The sequence below is a fragment of the Hordeum vulgare genome, chromosome 2H (assembly GCF_904849725.1).
Source record: "Hordeum vulgare subsp. vulgare chromosome 2H, MorexV3_pseudomolecules_assembly, whole genome shotgun sequence".
Classification (NCBI taxonomy): Eukaryota; Viridiplantae; Streptophyta; class Magnoliopsida; order Poales; family Poaceae; genus Hordeum; species Hordeum vulgare.
This window is the reverse complement of record NC_058519.1, coordinates 121052003-121075252: the sequence shown is the minus strand read 5'-3', so window position 1 is coordinate 121075252 and position 23250 is coordinate 121052003. Positions and strand designations below refer to the sequence as shown.

The 23250-nt window shown below is 42.6% G+C and overlaps 1 pseudogene; it reads left to right on the top strand.

Annotated features, from left to right (window-relative positions):
• Positions 1-258: 258 nt before the first annotated feature.
• Positions 259-22361, top strand: LOC123425800 (annotated as a pseudogene).
• Positions 22362-23250: the final 889 nt, after the last annotated feature.

The window sequence follows — 23250 nt, the reverse complement described above, 5'->3', positions numbered from 1 at the left end:
GCGCGAAGTTGCGTCCCGATGTCACCCACGACCGTGTCGGGCGACGACGGGTTTGAATCCGTGCCAGGGCCCGCGCCAGCGATAGGGGTGCGCGGGCCATCCTGGGCCACGAGGGTGGGCGCCCCATCTGCAGCTTCTCATCTTGTCGGCCTGGGGATCAGAGACAGGCCAGCTTTGTCTCCTTTGCACTTTACTTTTTCAAGGCAATGACGGGGTGGACGGGTGCCATGGGCCCCGCGGTGGCCAGGCCACGGCTGAATGGTACGGACCTGGCGAAACGCCGGCGGATGTGTAGCCATACGCCGCATGCCACAGGCCGAAGCCCATCCAGCAACGATGGCGATACGTCAGCGTGTTGCGGGCGCGGATTGCGCGGCCAGGAGAGGTCGTTCATCTACATGCCGTCGGCGCGGCCAGTAGAGGCGGAGCCCGTGCGATGCCTCTTGCAGCCGCGGCGGCGCTGTTGAGCACGCCAGGTGGCGTCGGCGTCGCGGCGCCCTTGGTCGCCACCCTAGCCGTCGTCGGGGTCGACCGCAGGGGCGGGGATGTTCGGTGTCGGGGTGTCAAGCTCGGCGTGGGTGAGCGTGATGGACACCGCGTACGTGAGGGTGGAGATGCCAGGAGCGTCCGACTGGTGGCGCAAGGGGTGCGACTCGACGATCTCCAAGGTGGCATGGCGGTCAATGCGTGCCGGGTCTGCGGTGCGGGCAGAGAGACGGAACGTGGCAAGGTCGGCGCGGGAGCGCGTGCTTGGGTGCAACCTCTCAATCCAGCAGCTAGTGCCCAGGAGGTGCTCCGCCGTGGAAAGGTGCTAGGCCTGGGCAGGGATCCCGCGGAGCTCGAGCTCGACGCGGTAGTCCAGCCTGCCGGAGCCGGCATGCGTGAGCTTACACTAGCGACGGAGCGAAAGGGAGAAGCCTGGGCCGGAGATGAAGTGGTCACCGGCGAGGCGATCCTTGATTTCACGGGAGGCGAAGACGATGAGGAAGTCCTCCGGGTGGTGAAGATGAACGGAGAAGTCACCGGGGCGTAGGGCAAGGGAGGTGTGGAGCAGCTCGGACACCTTGTCCGCAGAGACGGCGGGTCGCATCCCAGTGATGGAGGCCACCATGGCCCGGCGCAAGACGCCCTCAGCCTCCTCCATCTCGACGAAGCGAGCAATGATGACTCGCACCGGAGCGGACGAGCCATTGATGGGTGCGTGGTCCTCCGCTGGGGGCAGCAGCAGGGGTGCGCGAGGCGCCGCGGGTCTCGGTGCCGCTGGCAGCGCGGCCCACGTCGGAGGCATGCGTCGGGAGTGGGCGCGTGTGCCGGAGTGGCGACGGTCCGGGCATTCCCAGGACTCGTGGACACACGGGAGGCAGCGGCGACAGCGGACGTCACTAGTGCAGTCACGCACCCGGTGGCGAGAGTCCAGGCAGCGGAAGCAGAGGCCCGCCACCTCCTCGGATGGATGGCTAGGCACAGCGGCGCGTCGGGGACGGCGGCGCCGGTTCCTGCGGCGGGGGAGCTCGAACTCATCCTCGTCAACCTTGGCCGCATCTCCTTCGTGTTCCATCCGGTGCACCTTCGACCATGGTCCGAGGCGAGCCGTGGGCAGCACCCGGCGCACACCAGCCGCACGGGGGCGGGTGGGTCAGCACGGGGCGGCGTAGCGGCCTCCTGGCGTGCCGTCGGCGCCGGGGAGCGTGGGGAGGCCGTGACCTTGTTGTAGGAGCGCGCGAAGGACGAGCCGTCGAGGGAGACCTGCCAGCGGCGCGCGTGGCCGGAGGAGCTTGCCTCGCTGGAGCAGGTGAAGGCCATGGTGTTGGGAGGGGGTGGGGGGCTGCCGGCGGAGCTCGACGGCGGCGGAAGGGGGCTGGGCTAGGCTAGGCGAGGGACTTGGCAGCGGAGCGGGGCGGAGCGGTCCATCTGACCAAGTACCGTCTCAAGTAAACTTCTGGGTATGCTCCATCTTCACCACACAACGTATCTAAATCATGCACAACCCCGATGAAAATCAAGCAATTGTTTCACACTTTTTATGTTCTCAAACCTTTTCAACTCTCACGCAATACATGAGCGTGAGTGCTACCTGTTGAGCTTGCGTTGGTTTTTCCCTTGAAGAGGAAAGGGTGATGCAGCACAGTAGCAGTAAGTATTTCCCTCAGTTTGAGAACCAAGGTGTCAATCTAGTAGGAGTATCAAGCCAAGTTTCCAAAGTACCTGTGCAAAAACAGCAAACTTGCACCCAACGCTACAAAGGGGTTGTCAATCCCTTCACGATTTATTGCAAGGTGAGATCTGAAAGCGAAAAGTGCAACGAAGTAAAAGTGTAAGGCGGAAAATATGATGCCAAGTAGACCCGGGGGGCATAGTGTTCACTAGAGGCTTCTCTCAAAATAGCAAATATTACGGTGGGTGAACGAATTACTACCGAGCAATTGATAGAACCGTGCAAAGTCATGACGATATCTAAGGCAATGATCATACATATAGGCATCACGTCCGAGACAAGTAGATTGATACTTTCTGCATCTACTACTATTACTCCACACATCGACCGCTATCCAGCATGCATCTAGTGTATTCAGTTCATGACGAACAGATTAACGGCTTAAGCAAGATGACATGATGTAGAGGGATAAATTCATGCAAAAGATATAAGCTCCATCTTTTTACCCTTGATGGCAACAACACGATGCGTGCCTCGCTACCCCTTCTGTCACTGGGAGAGGTCACCACACGGTATGAACCCAAAACCAAGCACTTCTCCCATTGCAAGAATCATAGATCAAGTTGGCCAAACAAAACCCACAACTCGAAGAGAATTACAAGGATATGAAATCATGCATATAAGAGATCAGAAGAAACTCAAATAAGATTCATAGATAATCTGATCATAAATCCACAATTCATCGGATCTCGACAAACATACCGCAAAAGAAGATTACATCAGATAGATCTCCATGAAGATCATGGAGAACTTTGTATTGAAGATCCAAGAGAGAGAAGAAGCCATCTAGCTACTAGCTATGGACCCGAAGGTCTATGGTGAACTACTCACGCATCATCGGAGAGGTCATGGTGTTGATGAAGAAGCCCTCCGTATCCGAATCCCCCCTCCGACAGGGCACCAGAACGTGCCCCAGATGGGATCTTGCGGAGCCAGAAGCTTGCGGCGGCGAAAAAGTATTTTCGTGGATCTCTCGCGTAGTTTTGGATTTTTCAGGAATTTATAGGCGGAAGAGGTAGGGCACATGAGCCACAGGGGGCCCACAAGCCTGCTAGGCGCCCCCCCCCCCCCGGCCGCACCTAGGGGGCTTGTGGCCTCCCGTGGTGGCCTCAGCCTTGGTTCTCACGCCCCGTGCGTATCTTCTGTTCCGGAAAAAATCTTTTCGGAGGTTTTATTCCGTTTGGACTCCGTTTAATATTCTCCTCTGAAAAGGGTAAAAAACACGGAAAAAACAGGAACTGGCACTTGGCACTGAGTTAATAAGTTAGTCCCAAAAAAGATATAAAATGCATACAAAACATCCAAAGTTTGACAAGATAATAGCATGGAACTATCTAAAAATATAGATACGTTGGAGACGTATCAGTGAGCCATGGATATATCACTATAGGTGGAATAGAATGTGGTGGAGGTTGCAAAAAGAAAGGAAGAAGATAGTTTTACATCAACTAGACATATCAACGGGCTATGGAGATGCCCATCAATAGATATTAATGTGAGTAAGTAGGGACTGCCACGCAACAAATGTACTAGAGCTATAAGTGTATGAAAGTGATTGTGCAAAATATGTAATCCCACTAGTTATATGAAAGTGACAAAATGGGAGACTCTCTATGAAGAACATGGTGCTACTTGAAGCACAAGTGTGGAAAAAGATAGTAACATTGTCCCTTCTCTCTTTCTCTCATTTTTTTTATTTTTCTCTTTTTTCCTTTTTTTTGAATGGGCTTCTTTGGCCTCTTCTATTTTTATGGGCTTCGCTGGCCTCTTTTATTTTTTTGTAAAGTCCGGAGACTCATCCCAACTTGTGAAGGAATCATAGCTTCCATCATCCTTTTCTCACACGGGACAATGCTCTAATAATGCAAATCATCACACTTTTATTTACTTACAACTCAAATATTACAACTCGATATCTAGAACGAAGTATGACTCTATAAGCAATACGGAAGTGATGGTGTGTGTCATAAAAACTAGACGATGGTGTTGCATGGCAATATATTTCGGAATGGCTATGAAAATGCCATAATAGGTAGATATGGTGGTTGTTTTGAGGAAAATATATGGTGGCTGTTTTTAGGAAGGTGGGTTTAATGTACCAGCGAGAGTTGTGCGGTACTAGAGAGGCTAGCAAAGGTGAAAGGATGAGAGTGTGTATAATCCATGAACTCAACATTAGTCATAAATAACTCACATACTTATTGCAAAAGCCTGTTAGTTATTGAAGCAAAGTATTAGACGCATTCTCCTAGGGGAAGGGTTGGTAGGAGTTAACCATCGCACGATCCCGACCTCCACACAAAGGTTGACAATCATTAAACAAATCATGTTCCAACTTCATCACATAACGGTTCACCATACATGCATGCTACGGGAATCACAAGCTTTAACACAATTATTTCTTCTAATTCATAATTACTTAATAGCATGACTCTCATATTACCATCTTCATTTCTCAAAACTATATGCATGGAATGAGACTTCTCCTCATACTCAATGCACTTAATATGGATGTTTTTATTATATCCCTCTTCGATTCCTATTATATTAGGACTAAATTCATAACCTAGACCAATTACCATGATGTTTAAAGAACTCTCAAAATAATATAAGTGAGGTTGAGAGTTTAATAATTTTTATAAAACAAAACATCGTCGTGCTCTAAAAGATATAAGTGAAGTACTAGAGCAACATTGCCTAGCTCAAAAGATATAAGTGAAGCAGAAAGAGTATTCTCATAAATTCACGTTTCGACGTGTCTTTCTCTAAAAAGATGTGTGTAGCAAGGATGATTGTGGCAAACTAAATACTCTCTCCATCCCAAAATTCATGTCTTGGTTTTGTTTATAAATGAGTGTACCTAAATACTAAAGTGTGACCATATACATTCATATCTAAACAAATACTCCCTCCATTCCAAAATATAGGGTGTATAGTTTTTGGCACGGAAATTAAATAACTGATACGTCCATTTTGCATCATGCTTTCATGTTGATATTTATTGCTTTTGGGCTGTTATTTCACTTCACGGTGCAATACTTATGCCTTTTCTCTCTTATTTTGCAAGGTTTACATGAAGAGGGAGAATGCCGGCAGCTGCTGGCCTGAAAAAGGAGCAAGTTTTAGATGCCTATTCTGTGCAACTCCAAAAGCCGTGAAAATCAATGTGGACTTTTTCGGGAATTTATAAAAAATACTAGGCCGAAGAAGTGCCAGAGGGGCGCTAGCAGGTGGCCACAAGCCTTCTAGGCACGGCCACCCCCTGGCCGCGCCTAGGGGGCTTGTGGGCTCCCTGCTGGCCCACTAGCTCCCCTCTTCTGCTATATGAAGGGTTTCGTTCCAAAAACATCAGGAGGAGGCTTTTCGGAGGATTCGCCGCCGCCACGAGGCGGAACTTGAGCAGAACCAATCTAGAGCTCCGGCACGATGATCCTGTCAGGGAAACTTCCCTCCCGGAGGGGAAATCGTCGCCATCGTCATCACCAACACTCCTCCCATCGGAGGGGACTCATCACCATCAACATCTTCATCAGCACCATCTCAACTCCAAACCCTAGTTCATCTCTTGTAACCAATCTCCGTCTCGCGACTCTGATTGGTACTTGTAAGGTTGCTAGTAGTGTTAATTACTCTTTGTAGTTGATGCTAGTTGGATTACTTGGTGCAAGAGTTTATGTTCAGATCCTTGATGCTACTTATTACCTCTCTGGTCATGAATATGATTATGCTTTGTGAGTAGTTACTTTTTTCCTGAGGACATGGGATAAGTCTTGTTATAAGTAGTCATGTGAATTTGGTATTCGTTCGATATTTTGATGTGTTGTATGTTGTTTTTCCTCTAGTGTTGTTATGTGAACGTCGACTACATAACACTTCACCATTATTTGGGCCTAGAGGAAGGCATTGGGAAGTAGTAAGTAGATTATGGGTTGCTAGAGTGACAGAAGCTTAAACCCTAGTTTATGCGTTGCTTCGTAAGGGGTTGATTTGGATCCACTAGTTTAATGCTATGGTTAGAATTTGTCTTAATTCTTCTTTCGTAGTTGCGGATGCTTGCGAGAGGGGTTAATCATAAGTGAGATGCTTGTCCAAGTAAGGGCAGTACCCAAGCGCCGTTCCACCCACATATCAAACTATCAAAGTAACAAACGTGAATCATATGAACATGATGAAAACTAGCATGACAGAAATTCCCGTGTGTCCTCTGGAGCGTTTTTCCTCCTATAAGACTTTGTCCAGGCTTGTCCCTTGCTATGGGCCACTTTGCTGCACCGTTGTTACTTTTGTTACTTGTTTATTGCTACGAATCATCTCACCACACAACTACTTGTTACCAATAATTTCAGAGCTTGCAGATATTACCTTGCTGAAAACCACTTGTCAGATCCTTCTGCTCCTCGTTGGGTTCGACACTCTTGCTTATCGAAAGGACTACGATAGATCCCCTATACTTGTGGGTCATCAATAACGCACATGGAAGGAAAATTTCACAAGTTTTGGTTTAGATTACACTTGACTAATTGGCATCAAAAAATAAAGAGCTTGCCTGTGATAAGGAAATGTAATCAAATCCCTAAAACAAATATACAAACGAGTGGTGCAATGCAATACACCTTATATTTCACGGGTTTTCTCAAAAATCAATACACCTTATATCAAGGAACGGAGGGAGTATAAGACAAGAATTTTGGGACGGAGGGAGTAGTAAAGACTCATATCATACAAGACGCTCCAAGCAAAATACATATCATGTGGTGAATAAAAATATAGCCTCAAGTAAATTTACTGATGGATTGAAGACGAAAGAGGGGATGCCTTCTGGGGCATCCCCAAGCTTAGGCTCTTTAGTATCCTTGAATATGGCTTGGGTTGCCTTGGGAATCCCCAAGCTTAGGCTTTTGCCACACATTATTACGTATTCCATCAAATCTTTACCCAAAACTTGAAAACTTCACAACAAAACTCAACAGAAAACTCATGAGATCCGTTAGTATAAGAATAATAAATCACCACTTAGGTAATGTTGTGAACTCATTCTTTATTTATATTGATGTAATATTTACTGTATTCCAACTTATCCATGGTTCATACCCCCCCCCCCGATACAACCCATAGATTCATCAAAATAAGCAAATAACACAAAGAAAACATAATCTGTCAAAAACAGAACAGTCTGTAGAAATCTGTTTACTTTGAAAACTTCTGTAACTCCAAAACTTCTTAAAACTTACGACGATCTAGGAAATTTGTAAAACAATCTTGTGTAAAAAATTCAGATCAAAATCACGTTCTAGAGAATTTATAAAATTCATGGTCTGAGAGTGAAAGTTTCTGTTTTCAGCAGAATCAACTTGCAAACACCGTAGACCATGCCAAAGGTTTTAGTTGGCTCAAACACTAATTAAAACAAGAAAATACAATTATTACGGATGTAATAATGTGTGCAGAACTCAAAAACAGAAACAAAAAATAAAAGAAAAACAAATAAAATGCCGGTCCAAGTAAGGGCAGTACCCAAGCGCTGGTCCACCTACATATCAAACTATCAAAGTAACGAACGCGAATCATATGAACATGATGAAAACTAGCATGACAGAAATTCCCGTGTGTCCTCGGGAGCATTTTTCCTCCTATAAGACTTTGTCTAGGATTGTCCCTTGCTACAAAAGGGATTGGGACACTTTGGTGCACCGTTGTTACTTTTGTTACTTGTTGCTTGCTATGAATCATCTCACCACACAACTACTTGTTACCGATAATTTCAGTGCTTGCAGATATTACCTTGTTGAAAACCACTTGTCAGATCCTTCTGCTCCTCGTTGGGTTCGACACTCTTACTTATCGAAAGGACTACAATAGATCCCCTATACTTGTGGGTCATCAAGACTCTTTTCTGGCGCCGTTGCTGGGGAATGAAGCGCCTTTGGTAAGTGGAACTTGGTAAGGACACATTCATATAGTGTGCTGAAATTTATTGTCACTTGTCACTATGGAAACTAATCCTTTGAGGGGCTGGTTCGGGGTATCTTCACCTCGAACGGAAGCACAAATAGTTGCTCCTCAACCTGTTGCACCTACTGAAAATATTTGCTTTGAATTTCCTACGGGTATGCTTGAGAAACTGCTGGCTAATCCTTTTACAGGAGATGGAACATCACATCGAGACTTGCATCTAATCTATGTAGATGAAGTTTGTGCTTTATTTAAGCTTGTAGGTTTTCCTGAGGATGAGGTCAAGAAGAAGGTCTTTCCCTTATCTTTGAGGGATAAGGCGTTGACATGGTATAGGCTATGTGATGATACTGGATCATGGAACTACAATCGATTGAAATTGGAATTTCATCAAAAGTTTTATCCTATGCATTTAGTACATCGTGATCGGAATTATATTTATAATTTTTGGCCTAGTGACAGAGATAGCATCACTCAAGCTTTAGGGAGGCTTAAATCAATATTATATTCATGCCCTAACCATGAGCTCTCGAGAGAAATTATCATTTAGAACTTCTATGCTCGGCTTTCTCATGATGATCGCACCATGCTTGACACTTCTTGTACCGGTTCTTTTATGAAGAGAGATATTGACTTCAAATGGAATTTATTGGAAAAAATTAAATGCAACTCTGAAGATTGGGATCTTGAAGAAGGTAAGGAGTCAGGTATGAATTTCAACTTTGATTGCGTTAAATCCTTTGTTGAAACAAATACCTTTTGTGGTTTTAGCGCGAAGTATGGACTTTACTCTGAGATAGTAGATTCATTGTGTGAATAATTTGCTGCTCATATTGATCTCCCTGAAGAGAAGTGGTTTAAATATCATCCTCCCTTAGAAGTCAATGTAGTTAAACCCAATCCAGTTGAAGAGAGAGTCATTGCCTATAATGATCCTGTTGTTCCCAGTGCTTACATTAAGAAACCACCTTTCCCTATTAGGATAAAGGATCATTCTAAAGCTTCAACTATGATACGTAGAGGCTACATTAGAACACCTACACCCCCTGAGAAAATTAGAGTTGAACCTAGCATTGCTATTGTCAAAGATCTCCTGTCCGACAATGTTGATGGCCATAGTATTCACTTCTGTGAAGATGCTGCTAGAATTGCTAAACCACACGCTAGAGACAAACATAGGCCTCTTGTTGGCATGCCTTTTGTTTCTGTTAAGATAGGAGATCATTGCTATCATGGTTTATGTGATGTGGGTGCTAGTGTTAGTGCAATACCTCAATCCTTATATGATGAAATTAAAGACGAGATTGCACCTATTGAGATAGAACCTATTGATGTCACTATTCAGCTTGCCAATAGAGATACTATCTGCCCTGTGGGAATTGTTAGGGATGTTGAAGTCTTGTGTGGTAAAACGAAGTATCCTGCTGATTTCCTCGTTCTTGCTACCACTCAAGATATTTTTTGTCCCATAATATTTGGCAGACCTTTTCTCAATACTGTCAATGCTCATTTTGAATGTGAGAAGCAAATTGTCACTATTTGCTAAGGTGTGTCACACGAGTTCAATTTCTCCAAGTTTGGTAGACAACCTCATGAAAAAGAGTTACCTAGTAAGGATGAAACTATTGCCTTAGCTTCTATTGTCGTGCCTCCTACGGATCCCTTAGAGAAATACTTGCTTGAGCATGAAAATGATATGCATATGGATGAAAGGGATGACATAAATAGAGTTGTCTTAGAACAATATCCTATCCTTAAGAATAATTTGCATGTTGAACTGCTTGGGGATCCACCCCCACCAAAGGGTGATCCTGTGTTCGAGCATAAACAGTTGCCTGATACTCTTAAGTATGCTTATCTTGATGAAAAAGAGATATATCATGTTATTATTAGTGCTAGCCTCTCAGAGCATGAAGAAAAGAAGTTACTAAAAACTCTGAGGAAGCATCGTGCTGCTATTGGATATACTCTTGATGATCTTAAGGGCATTAGTCCCACTCTATGCCAGCACAAGATTAAAAATGATCATGATTCTAAACCAGTTGTTGATCATCAAAGGAGATTAAATCCTAAGATGAAAGAGGTAGTAAGAAAAGAAATACTAAAGCTCCTGGAAGCGGGTATTATCTATCATGTTGCTCATAGTGATTGGGTGAGACCGGTGCATTGCGTCCCTAAGAAGGGAGGTATTACCGTTGTCCCTAATGATAAGGATGAATTGATCCCACAGAAGATTATTACTGGCTATAGGATGGTGATCGATTTTAGGAAATTGAATAAGGCCACTAGGAAAGATCATTACCCTTTGCCTTTTATCGACCAAATGCTAGAAAGACTGTCTAAACACACACACTTCTGCTTTCTAGACGGTTATTCTGGTTTCTCCCAAATACCAGTTGCACGATCTGATCAGGAGAAAACCACTTTCACCTACCCTTTCGGTACCTTTGCTTACAGACGTATGCCTTTTGGCTTATGTAATGCACCTGCCACCTTTCAAAGATGTATGATGGCTATATTCTCTGACTTTAGTGAAAATATTGTTGAGGTTTTCATGGATGACTTCTCCGTTTACGGGTCTACTTTTGATGATTGCCTCAGCAACCTTGATCGAGTCTTCCAGAGATGTAAAGAGACCAATCTTGTCTTGAATTGGGAGAAGTGCCACTTTATGGTTAATGAAGGCATCGTCTTAGGAAATAAAATTTCTGAAAGAGGTATTGAAGTCGATAAGGCTAAGGTTGATGCAATCGAGAAAATGCCATACCCCACAGATATCAAAGGTATAAGAAGTTTCCTTGGTCATGTTGGTTTCTATAGAAGGTTCATTAAAGACTTCTCTAAGATTTCTAGGCCTCTTACCAATCTCTTGCAAAAGGATATTCCTTTTGTTTTTGACGATGATTGTGAGGAAGCCTTCGAAATACTTAAGAAGGCCTTGATAACTGCGCCTATTTTTCAACCACCTGATTGGAACTTACCTTTTGAAATCATGTGTGATGCTAGCGATTTTGCTGTTGGTGCTGTCCTAGGGCAAAGAGTTGATAAGAAGTTGAATGTTATTCACTATGCTAGTAAAACTCTAGACAGTGCCCAAAGAAACTATGCTACTACGGAAAAGGAGTTTTTAGTAGTCGTGTTTGCATGTCAAAAGTTCAAGTCTTACATAGTTGATTCCAAAGTCACTATTCACACTGGTCACACTGCTATTAAGTACCTCATGGAGACGAAAGACGCTAAACCTAGACTTATCAGATGGGTTCTCTTGCTACAAGAGTTTGGTCTGCACATTGTCGACAAGAAGGGTGCTGATAACCCCGTACCAGATAACTTGTCTAGGTTGGAGAATGTTCTTGATGACCCCCAACTTATTGATGATAGCTTTCCCGATGAGCAATTGAATGTCATCAATACTTCACATAGTGCATCGTGGTATGCTGATTATGCAAACTATATCGTTGCCAAATAGATACCACCTAGTTTCACTTACCATCAAAAGAAGAAATTCTTCTTTGACTTGAGACATTACTTTTGGGATGATCATCACCTTTATAAGGAAGGAGTAGATGGTGTTATTAGATGTTGTGTACCTGAACATGAACAGGGACAGATCCTACAGAAGTGTCACTCCGAGGCCTACGGAGGACACCATGCGGGAGATAGAACTGCACACAAGGTATTGCAATCAGGTTTCTATTGGCCCACTCTCTTCAAGGATGCCAGTAAGTTTGTCTTGTCTTGTGACGAATGTCAAAGAATAGGTAATATCGATAAATGCCAGGAGATGCCTATGAACTATTCACTTGTCATTGAACCATTTGATGTTTGGGGCTTTGATTATATGGGACCTTTTCCAAAATCCAACGGGTATACTCACATCCTAGTTTCTGTTGATTACGTCACTAAGTGGGTAGAAGCTATCCCCACTAGTAGTGTTGATCACAACACCTCTATCAGGATGCTTAAAGAAGTTATTTTCCCTAGATTTGGAGTCCCTAGATATCTAATGACCGACGGTGGTTCACATTTCATTCATGGTGCTTTCCGTAAAATGCTTGCTAAGTACGATGTCAACCATAGAATTGTGTCTCCCTATCAGCCTCAGTCCAGTGGTCGAGTAGAGCTAAGAAACAGAGAGATTAAACTGATTCTGCAAAAGATTGTCAATAGGTCTAGAAAGAATTGGTCTAAGAAGCTCGATGATGCACTGTGGGCTTATAGAACTGCCTATCAGAATCCCATGGGCATGTCTCCGTACAAAATGGTGTACGGTAAAGCATGTCATTTACCTCTTGAGCTAGAGAATAAAGCTTATTGGGCAATCAAAGAGCTCAACTTTGATTTCAAACTTGCTAGTGAGAAGAGGTTATTTGACTTTAGCTCGCTTGATGAATGGAGAGCTCAGGCATATGAAAATGCCAAGTTGTTCAAAGAAAAGGTTAAGAGGTGGCATGATAAGAGGATACAAAAGCTTGAGTTCAATGTAGGTGATTATGTCTTGCTATATAATTCTCGTTTAAGATTTTTTGCAGGCAAGCTTCTCTCTAAATGGGAAGGTCCTTACAGTGTTGAGGAAGTATATCATTCCGGTGCTATCAAGATCAACAACACGGAAGGTAATTGTCCGAGAGTTGTAAATGGGCAGAGAATCAAACATTATATCTCACGTACTCCCATAAATGTTGAAAGCAATATTATCAATACCATAACTCCGGAAGAATACCTAAGGGATATTTATCATCCTGTTTCAGACTCCAAAAACGAAGTGGTATGTGATTCGGTAAGAAAACAAACTCCAAAACTTTTCCAGTAGGAATTTTTTTCCGTTTTGGAATATTTGAAAAAATAGAAAAATTGGAAGTAGTCCGGAAAGCGCGCGAGGAGGTGACAAGCCTGCCAGGCGCGGGCCCACCCCCTGGCAGCGCCTGGGGGCTTGTGGCCACCTCGTGTGCCTCCCGGACTCCGTTTTCATGCGGAGTACTCCTTCTGGTCTGGAAAAAATCATTATATATTCTCCCGTAAGGTCTGACCCTCGTATCACGCAGATTTCCTCTGTTTTCGTTTCGAGCCTGTTTCTGTTGCAGATCTAGATTGCTATGACGTCCTCAAAAGCTCCGAAGGACAAGATCTTCGAGAAGGTCATCTATCCCTACCTCACGGGAGTGCTGCAACACCCTCAATCTATCGATATACGTGAGGGGATGTTGCACATCCGTGATGTTGAGGGGCCTAAGAAGACTGGAAGCGTGGAGGCGAGGCTCGAAGCAATGGAGCAACAGGTCTTCAAGTGCCAAGGGATGGTGGAGCGTTGACTCAACGCCAAACACATGATGATCACGGAGTTCACCAACAAACACAAAATCGATGCCAATGACATCGGGAAGCACCCCTCCAGGCCCTATGACAGATTTTATCACCTCCAAGCCCAGATCTATGACCTGCAGAACCAAAACTGTGAGTATGAGTATAGATTTAAATCAATACGGTTGGTTGCCGATTTGAGGATTCCGGAGACTCGGTCATCCTTCCATGATGGAGCACCTATGCCTTGGAAGACGGAGGATCAAACCTATGTTGCAACAACTCCACCACCAACACGTCCAAAGGAAGACAATTGAACATGGGTATGGGCAATCCCCTTGGCTTGTGCCAAGCTTGGGGGAGTTGCCCCGGTATCATATCACCATCACATCTTTTGCCTTTACCTTTGTTTTAGTTTGTTCCTTTTCAGTTTTATCTTTCTCTAGTAGAATAAAAGTCTTAGTTTTTTAGTATTGTGTCTTGCTTTGTGTCACCCCCGATGTATTCGAGCTCGTGAGCCATATAATAAAGAGTGTCTTAGTTGAGGGCTTTACATCTTGCCATGATCAAAAGAGTGAGAAAAGAACAAAATCATGAAAGATCATGCAATGATCTTATAGTAAGTGATGGCTTCACATATAAAAAGAATGATGATTGAAACTTGTTGAGGGTAGACAAACGTAGACCTTGGTCATTGTTGGAATTAATAGGAAGTGATAAAGAAGGAGAGGTTCACATATAAATACATCATCTTTGACACCATCTATGATTGTGAACACTCACTAAACTATTACATGCTTAGAAGTAGATGTTAGACAAGGAAGACAACATAATGAATTGTGTTTGCTTGGTTCCGAACAATGTTATATGATTAGAGATCCCTTAGCATGTGACGATTGCTTCCACCTCATATTAGCCAAAACTCCAGCACTAAGTAGAGATACTACTTGTGCATCCATAAACCTTCAACCCAATTTTGCCATGAGAGTCCACCATACCTACCTATGGATTGAATAAGATCCCTCAAGTAAGTTGTCATCGGTGCAAGCAATAAAAATTGCTCCCTAATATGTATGATATATTAGTGTGTGGAAAATAAGCTTTGTACGAATCTGTGATGAGGAAGACATAAAAGCGACAGACTGCATAATAAAGTTCTTTATAACAGGAGGCAATATAAAGTGACGTTCCTCCGCACTAAGAGGACATGCATCCCAACCTCAAAAGCGCATGACAACCTCTGCTTCCCTCTGCGAAGGGCCTATCTTGTAGCTTTACTTTTTGCCTGTAGCGACCCGACTCAAAACGAGTCAAGCCTCTGTGTATCTGTGCCATCCCTGGGTCAGTATGCTGGCACATACAGTACATCAATGTATATATCAAAGTGCAATCACATGGAAATAGCGTAAAACTGATATATACCTTAAATATTACAACAGAAGCAGTCAAGGGAGTGGAGTCCCAATAAACACCAACGGCAAGTTGAGTGTAGACCGTAACCCTGAATCATACTCTTACTCATCAAGGAAAAATATCTGCAACATAAGACGTTGCAGCCGTGTAGGTCAGCATATTGAATATGCCGGAAAGTCACATATGAGAGGGGATAAAATATCGTCTATACTATATGCATATATGGCAGGTGGTGTTGTAAGTTTTAGCGTAAAGCAAATTTTCTCCTACAACAAGAGGGGCTAAAAGAAAAATATTACTACGCAGTTGGTTGTTAATGAGATGGTTCCGCCAACCAATTCTCATACCCAAGATGTCAATAATTCCCACATCAATATTATTATTTGTGTTGAGAATTTCAGATAACTTCAGTTCCTTTGGCTCAAGATGTCCATGACCGTGGACACGGCTAATCGATTAGGTTTGAGTACTCTGCAGAGTTTTGCACACGTTCCCCACAAGATTTGATCGCCTCCGTGTATGTCCTCGCACTTCAGGGTGTTTGAAGACCGGATGATCAAAACATGGTCTTTCAACGGGTCCCTCTGAATCCCTGTCAGTGTCCATCCAAATCCTACCGTTCTTCTACATCTGCTGGCATCGCCTGTCCAGAGTCGCCACATTGTCCAACCAAGCCAGAGCCCATAATGACTTGTGGCTGTGCAGGTAAGCCTTGGTTCTTGAAAATATTCGTCCGTCTCTTTGAGCCTGGGTGAAGCTTTCCGCAAGATGTCATGGCCGTCTCCAGCATCCCGGGTCATCCACTAGTTTCTCCAGGGAGCCGATCAACCGTCCTTTACCCAGAGTTGCATTGCATCACGAGGTCTTGAAAAGTCTTGACTTAACCGGTCTTGGTTATTGAATTACTCTCGCATCACTCGTGATAAACTCTCAACCAGAATCCCGTCTACTCAAGCATAGCAATATGAAATTTGTCGTCCCGGGCCAAGTAACGGGGTTGTTGGGTGCCTACCACATGATACTACATTATGTAACCATAATTTCCAAGTACCTAGTCAGCATGCAAATTGGGCATAGGATGGTAGAACTACGATGCAATAAAACATAGGTTATACATGATCAAATGACTTGCCTGGTGATGTTGACGAGGAAGAATTATCGTTTCTCGAGGAATAACTTGATAGACTACTCGTCACTCTCCGATGAAATCTATATAACAAACATATCATTCACATAAGCACTCATATTATCAATCAAAACAAAAGAGAGAGCGAGTAAGAATCCGAAAGAAACTTCAAATAAAACTAGGGAGTCTTCTAATACATCAAACACTAAATAGTTTTTTGTTCTAACTGAAAATAAAGCATTATCATAACAGAGAACTAAGATATAAATTTAACCGAGATAAAATAAAATATTTTTCATAAAACTATTTGAAGGTATTTTCAAATGGGAGTTAAACTAATAGAGAAATCAATTGCAAATTATTAGAGAACTAGAATTGATTTCATAATAACAAATAAAAATAAAATCAAAACTTGTTGCAAACCTACTTTTAACTAATAGAAACAAAACATAATATTTCTGAAATATAAAAGAAAATAATTTAAAAACAACTAAAGAAAGAAATATAGTCATTCTCCTAAAAGAAGTGAAACAAAAAGTGTTTCACCAGAAATAATGAGCTAAAATACTCAAATAATTCTGAAATTTTTACCACTAATAATTAAGATCACTAGTGATCAGTAGCAAAAGGAATTAAATTAAAAGCTATTTTTAAACTCCCAGAATAAGCAAAACAAGGTTTAAACTAAATCTGACCTAATTCAAATTTGAAAATTTCAAACATAGGCAAATAATATGTTTTTGAAAACTACAGCCAAATTTTGATCTACTGGAAAAAGTTTCAACTCCATTGGAGTTGTGGATCAAAAGTTATGAGCAAAAGAAAATTGAATCTCCCTCTGTTTTTGAATTAAACTGTAAATAGAAAAAATCTAACTAGTGAACAGGGGGTCTACGTAGCGCGTTGTGGTTAGCTCTGGGGTGTGAGGTGCGTAGCTAATCCAACAAACGGTCGCAATGTAACTAAATCGCTTCGGCTAAAACTTAAGTGAAAGAAAAACCGTCGGTTTTATCTAAAAGACCGAAGGGGTAACTTAGATCTAATCTAGCGCATTGAAAGCAGATCGGACGGCTCAGGGAGGGGGTTGGGTGCTCACAGGGGAGGTTGCCGGCGTTGGGGTCTTCTCTGGCGAGGCAGGAAGGTGATGGCGGTCGGGGCTAGTGCTCCGGTACTCCTTCGGCGACGGTGAGAGCACCAGGGGAACGCGGCGATCCTCCGGTGTCCTCTGGGGATGTCGGAGAGGTGCGGAAGGGCGGTGAGGGCAAGCTCCTCGAGCTCGGGGCTTCGGGAGGTGGTCGGGCTCCGGCGAGGGGGTAACAGGGTCGGCTGGGTGGAGGGCTCTGAGCTTTGGGGAGGGGAATGGAACGCGGAGAGGGCGGCGGTTTCTCTGGTGGCGGCAGGTGGCGCGGGGAGGTGCGGCAGCTAGCTGCAGAGGCTCTCGGAGCTTCGGCTCCGGCGAGGTGGTGGCGGGGGCGATTGAGGCGGTGAGACGGGACGGAGACGAGGGGAACGGAGTGCGGGAGGAGGCGGAATACTTATAGGGGGCGAGGGTGGTCTCGGTAAGGAAAAGAGAGAGAGATCAGCGCGGATCCGGCGACCTCCGGCGAACAAAGGAAGGAGAGGGGAATCGGGGAAGGAAGGGAGGAAGGAGGTGACCGGGGGAGGGGTGGCTCGGCCAGGTGGGCCCGGGGTGGCAGCGAGAGCGAGGGGGAGCCGGCTAGGTCGGTCGGCCGATCCAAAGGACCTCGGTCCCGGGTCAGGCGGGATTTGGCCCAATACCCTTAAATGTCGCCCGCGGCGGTTTCCTAATAAAGAAAAAAAAACGCTACCTTTCCTATTTTTCAAAAACACAAAGTAAAATAAATAAAAGAGAATAAAATAAAATCTAAATATAGGGGTATTATATACCAAAATTTTTAGAAAAAAACTCCTATTTGTTTATCATTTTTCCAAGACCAAAATAAATACTTTTTAAAAATGTTATTTCAGAAAAACCCATAAAGGTTTTATTTTCTTTTGTAATTATTTTCTCAATAAAGATCTGGTTTTCTTGGCTCAAAAATGTTTCCAAAATGCCCCTGATTTTGGGAGGGTCATTTTCCTCCGCTCTTTCTTGCTTGCAAGAATTTATGTTTCGGGGTATTTCTCAGGGAAGAAAAATAGAGAAGGAAGGGCAAATGTTTGAAAGAATTCAAATGCAAAACTCCTTCAAATTCTTTATAGTTGAAGAAGTCATGTCATCTTCTCTCATTGCTTTTAATTGGATGAATTTGAATTGACCGGAGAAGGGGAAAGTCATTTTATTCCCTCTCATTCAAAAGTTTTTTGAAAAAGCTCAAATTTCACTCAAGTTCAAATCACTCAAGCAAACAAACAAACAATATAATAACTATATTAACATTCCAAAATTTGGGATGTTACATTGCCCTTGAAAGAGTCATGGTGATCTTCACCAATTCCCTATTTCGCCTTTATCTTGGCAAACGTCATATGCTTGGGAAAGATCTATATTCATATGTCAACTTGGAGGTAATTATTCATGAATTATTTTTGTTGACATTACCCTTGAGGTAAGCAGTTGGGAGGCGAAACTATAAGCCCCTATCTTTCTCTGTGTCCAACTGAAACTTTGATCTCCTGAGTACCACGTGTGGTGTAGCAATTGTAGAGAACGAAAATATGATTGAGTATGTGGATTTGTTTTACAAGCTCTTATTTGACTCTTTCTGATGTTGTGATAAATTGCAATTGCTTAAATGACTAAAGGCTATCGGTTGTTAATTCTCGGTAAGGTTCTTGATCCATGCTTTACTTTGTGAAGAAATTGTCACTTTAGCATAAGAGTTGGTATGATGGTATTCTTGTTCTAATCATCATCATGATGCATGCATGTCCGTATCTTGTTTTGTCGACACCTCTCTCCCTAAACATGTGGGCATATTTATTGAGCTGGGCTTTCGCTTGAGGACAAGCGAGGTCTAAGCTTGGGGGAGTTGATACGTCCATTTTGTATCATGCTTTCATGTTGATATTTATTGCTTTTTGGGCTGTTATTTCACTTCACGGTACAATACTTATGCATTTTCTCTCTTATTTTGCAAGGTTTACATGAAGAGGGAGAATGCCGGCAGTTGGAATTCTGGCCTGAAAAAGGAGCAAGTTTGAGATGCCTATTCTGCGCAACTCCAAAAGCCGTGAAAATCAACGTGGTTTTTTTGGAAATTTATAAAAAATACTGGGCCGAAGAAGTGCCAGAGGGGCGCCAGCAAGTGGCCACAAGCCTGCTAGGCGCGGCCACCCCCCTGGCCGCACCTAGGGGGCTTGTGGGCACCCTGCTAGCCCACTGGCTCCCCTCTTATGCTATATGAAGGGTTTCGTTCCGAAAAAAATTAGGAGGAGGCTTTTCGGAGGATTCGCCGGAGCCACGAGGCGGAACTTGAGCAGAACCAATCTAGAGCTCCGGCAGGACGATCCTGCCGGGGAAACTTCCCTCTCGGAGGGGGAAATCGTCACCATCGTCATCACCAACACTCCTCTCATCGGAGGGGACTCGTCACCATCAACATCTTCATCAGCACCATCTCATCTCCAAACCCTAGTTCATCTCCTGTAACCAATCTCCGTCTCGCGACTCCGATTGGTACTTGTAAGGTTGCTAGTAGTGTTAATTACTCTTTGTAATTGATGCTAGTTAGATTACTTGGTGGAAGAGTTTATGTTCAGATCCTTGATGCTACATATTACCTCTCTGGTCATAAAAATGATTATGCTTTGTGAGTAGTTACTTTTGTTCCTGGGGACATGGGATAAGTCTTGCTATAAGTAGTCATGTGAATTTGGTATTCGTTCGATATTTTGATGTGTTGTATGTTGTTTTTCCTCTAGTGGTGTTATGTGAACGCCGACTACATAACACTTCACCATTATTTCGGCCTAGAGGAAGGCATTGGGAAGTAGTAAGTAGATGATGGGTTGCTAGAGTGACACAAGCTTAAACCCTAGTTTATGCGTTGCTTCGTAAGGGGCTGATTTGGATCCACTAGTTTAATGCTATGGTTAGACTTTGTCTTAATTCTTCTTTCGTAGTTGCGGATGCTTGCGAGAGGGGTTAATCATAAGTGGGATGCTTGTCCAAGTAAGGGCAGTACCCAAGCGTCGGTCCACCCACATATCAAACTATCAAAGTAACAAACGCGAATCATATGAACATGATGAAAACTAGCATGACAGAAATTCCCGTGTGTCCTCGGGAACGTTTTTCCTCCTATAAGACTTTGTCCAGGCTTGTCCCTTGCTATGGGCCACTTTGCTGCACCGTTGTTACTTTTGTTACTTGTTGCTTGCTACGAATCATTTCACCGCACAACTACTTGTTACCGATAATTTTAGCGCTTGCAGATATTACCTTGCTGAAAACCACTTGTCAGATCCTTGTGCTCCTCGTTGGGTTCGACACTCTTACTTATCGAAAGGACTACGATCGATCCCCTATACTTGTGGGTCATCAATAACGCACATGGAGGGTAAATTTCACAAGTTTTGGTTGAGATTACACTTGACTAATTGGCATCAAAAAATAAAGGAGCTTGCCTGTGATAAGGAAATGTAATCAAATCCCTAAAACAAATATACAAACGAGTGGTGCAATGGAATACACCTTATATTTCGGGGGTTTTCTCAAAAATCTATACACCTTATATCAAGGAATGGAGGGAGTATAAGACAAGAATTTTGGGACAGAGGGAGTAGTAAAGACTCATATCATACAAGACGCTCCAAGCAAAACACATATCATGTGGTGAATAAAAATATAGCCTCAAGTAAATTTACTGATGGATTGAAGACGAAAGAGGGGATGCCTTCTGGGGCATCCCCAAGCTTAGGCTCTTTAGTATCCTTGAATATGGCTTGGGTTGCCTTGGGCATCCCCAAACTTAGGCTTTTGCCACTCATTATTACGTAGTCCATCAAATCTTTACCCAAAACTTGAAAACTTCACAACACAAAACTCAAGAGAAAACTCATGAGATCCGTTAGTATAAGAATAATAAATCACCACTTAGGTACTGTTGTGAACTCATTCTTTATTTATATTGATGTAATATTTACTGTATTCCAACTTATCCATGGTTCATACCCCCCGATACAACCCATAGATTCATCAAAATAAGCAAACAACACAAAGAAAACAGAATCTGTCAAAAACATAACAATCTGTAGAAATCTATTTACTTTGAATATTTATGTAACTCCAAAACTTCTTAAAAATTTGGACGATCTGGGAAATTTGTAAAACAATCTTGTGTAAAAAATTTAGATCAAAATCACGTTCCACAGAATTTATAAAATTCCTGGTCTCAGAGTGAAAGTTTCTGTTTTTCAGCAGAATCAACTTGCGAACACCGTAGACCATCCCAAAGGTTTTAGTTGTCTCAAACACTAATTAAAACAAGAAAATACAATTATTAAAGATGTAATAATGTGTGCAGAACTGAAAAACAGAAACAAAAAATAAAATAAAAACAAATAAAATTGGGTTGCCCTCCAACAAGCGCTATTGTTTAACGCCCCTAGTTAGGCATAATGCAATATATCTAGGTATTGTCATCTTTGGTATGCAATACATAGGTAGATCTCATAATAGATTAATAAGGTAATATTATTTTCTTTCTAGGAAAGTGATCCATGCCTTTCCTTAATGGAAATTGGAATCTAATATTATCTTCCTCATATCAATAATTGCACCAATTGTTCTAAGGAAAGGTCTACCAAGAATAAAAGGACATGTAGGATTGCAATCTATATCAAGAACAATGAAATCTACGGCACATAATTCCTATTTGCAACAATAAAAACATCATTAATCCTTCCCACGGGTTTCTTAATTATAGAATCCATTGGGTGGAAATTTAAAGAGCAATCATCAAATTCACGAAATCCTAGCACATCACATAAAGTTTTTGGAATCGTGGAAACGCTAGCACCCAAATCACACAAAGCGTGGAACTCATAATCCTTAATTTCGATTTTAATAGCAGGTTCCCATTCATCATAAAGCTTTCCAGGTATAGAAACTTCCAACTCAATTTTTTCTTCAAAAGATTTCATCACGGCATCCACAATATGTTTAGTAAAAGCTTTATTTTGACTATAAGCATGTGGAGAATTCAACATGGATTGCAACAAGGAAACACAATCAATCAAAGAGAAACTATCATAATTAAAATCCTTGAAATACGAAAGAGCGGGCTCATTGCTATTTAAAGTTTTGACATCTTCCATCCCACTTTTATCAATCTTATCAATAAGATCTAAAAACTCTGAATCATTGGTTCGCTTTTTAACTGAAGTTGACTCATCTCGAGTCCCTTCTTTTTCAAGATTTATGCTAGAAAACAAAGATTCAATAGGTGTCATGCCAATCACTTTAAGATCTTCATCAATATTATCATGAGAAAACACCTTTTCAAGCCATTCACGCTTAGCACGTGTTCTAGCGGTTCTTTACTTACACTCATCAATAGAAATTCTCATAGCTTTTAAAGACTCATTAATATCATGCTTGGGTGGAATAGATCTAATTTTGAAAGAATCATTCTCAAGAGAAATTCCATCAACGTTCCTAGCCAAATCATCAATCATGAGCTTTTTTTTTCTTCAGTCATCGCATTGAAACCTTTTTGAGAGCTAATGAATTCTTTAATATTATTCTCAAGATCAGAGGCCATCTTATTATAATTTCCATAAGAATTTTTGTAGGAATTTCCATAATTATTAGAGAGATTACTAGGAAACGGCCTAGGATTGAAATTACCCTTATACGCGTTATTACCAAAATTGTTCCTACCAACAAAATTCACATCCATAGATTCATTATTATTTCCAATCAAAGAAGACAAAGGCATATCATTGGGATGAATAGGAGCACTCTTACTAACAAACCATTTCATTAATTCATCCATCTTTCCACTCAAAGTATTTATTTCTTCCATATCATGCACTTTTTTACTAGTAGGAGATCTTTCGGTATGCCATTGTGAGTAATTAGCCATAATATTATCTAGGAGTTTAGTAGCTTCTCCTAACGTGATCTCCATAAAAGTACCACCCGGGCGAAATCTAAAAGATTTCTAGAAGGAAAATTCAATCCCGCATAAAAAATTTGTGTAATAATCCATAAACTCAAACCATGCGAGGGGTAATTCCAAATCATAAGTTTCATTCTCTCCCAAGATTGTGCAAC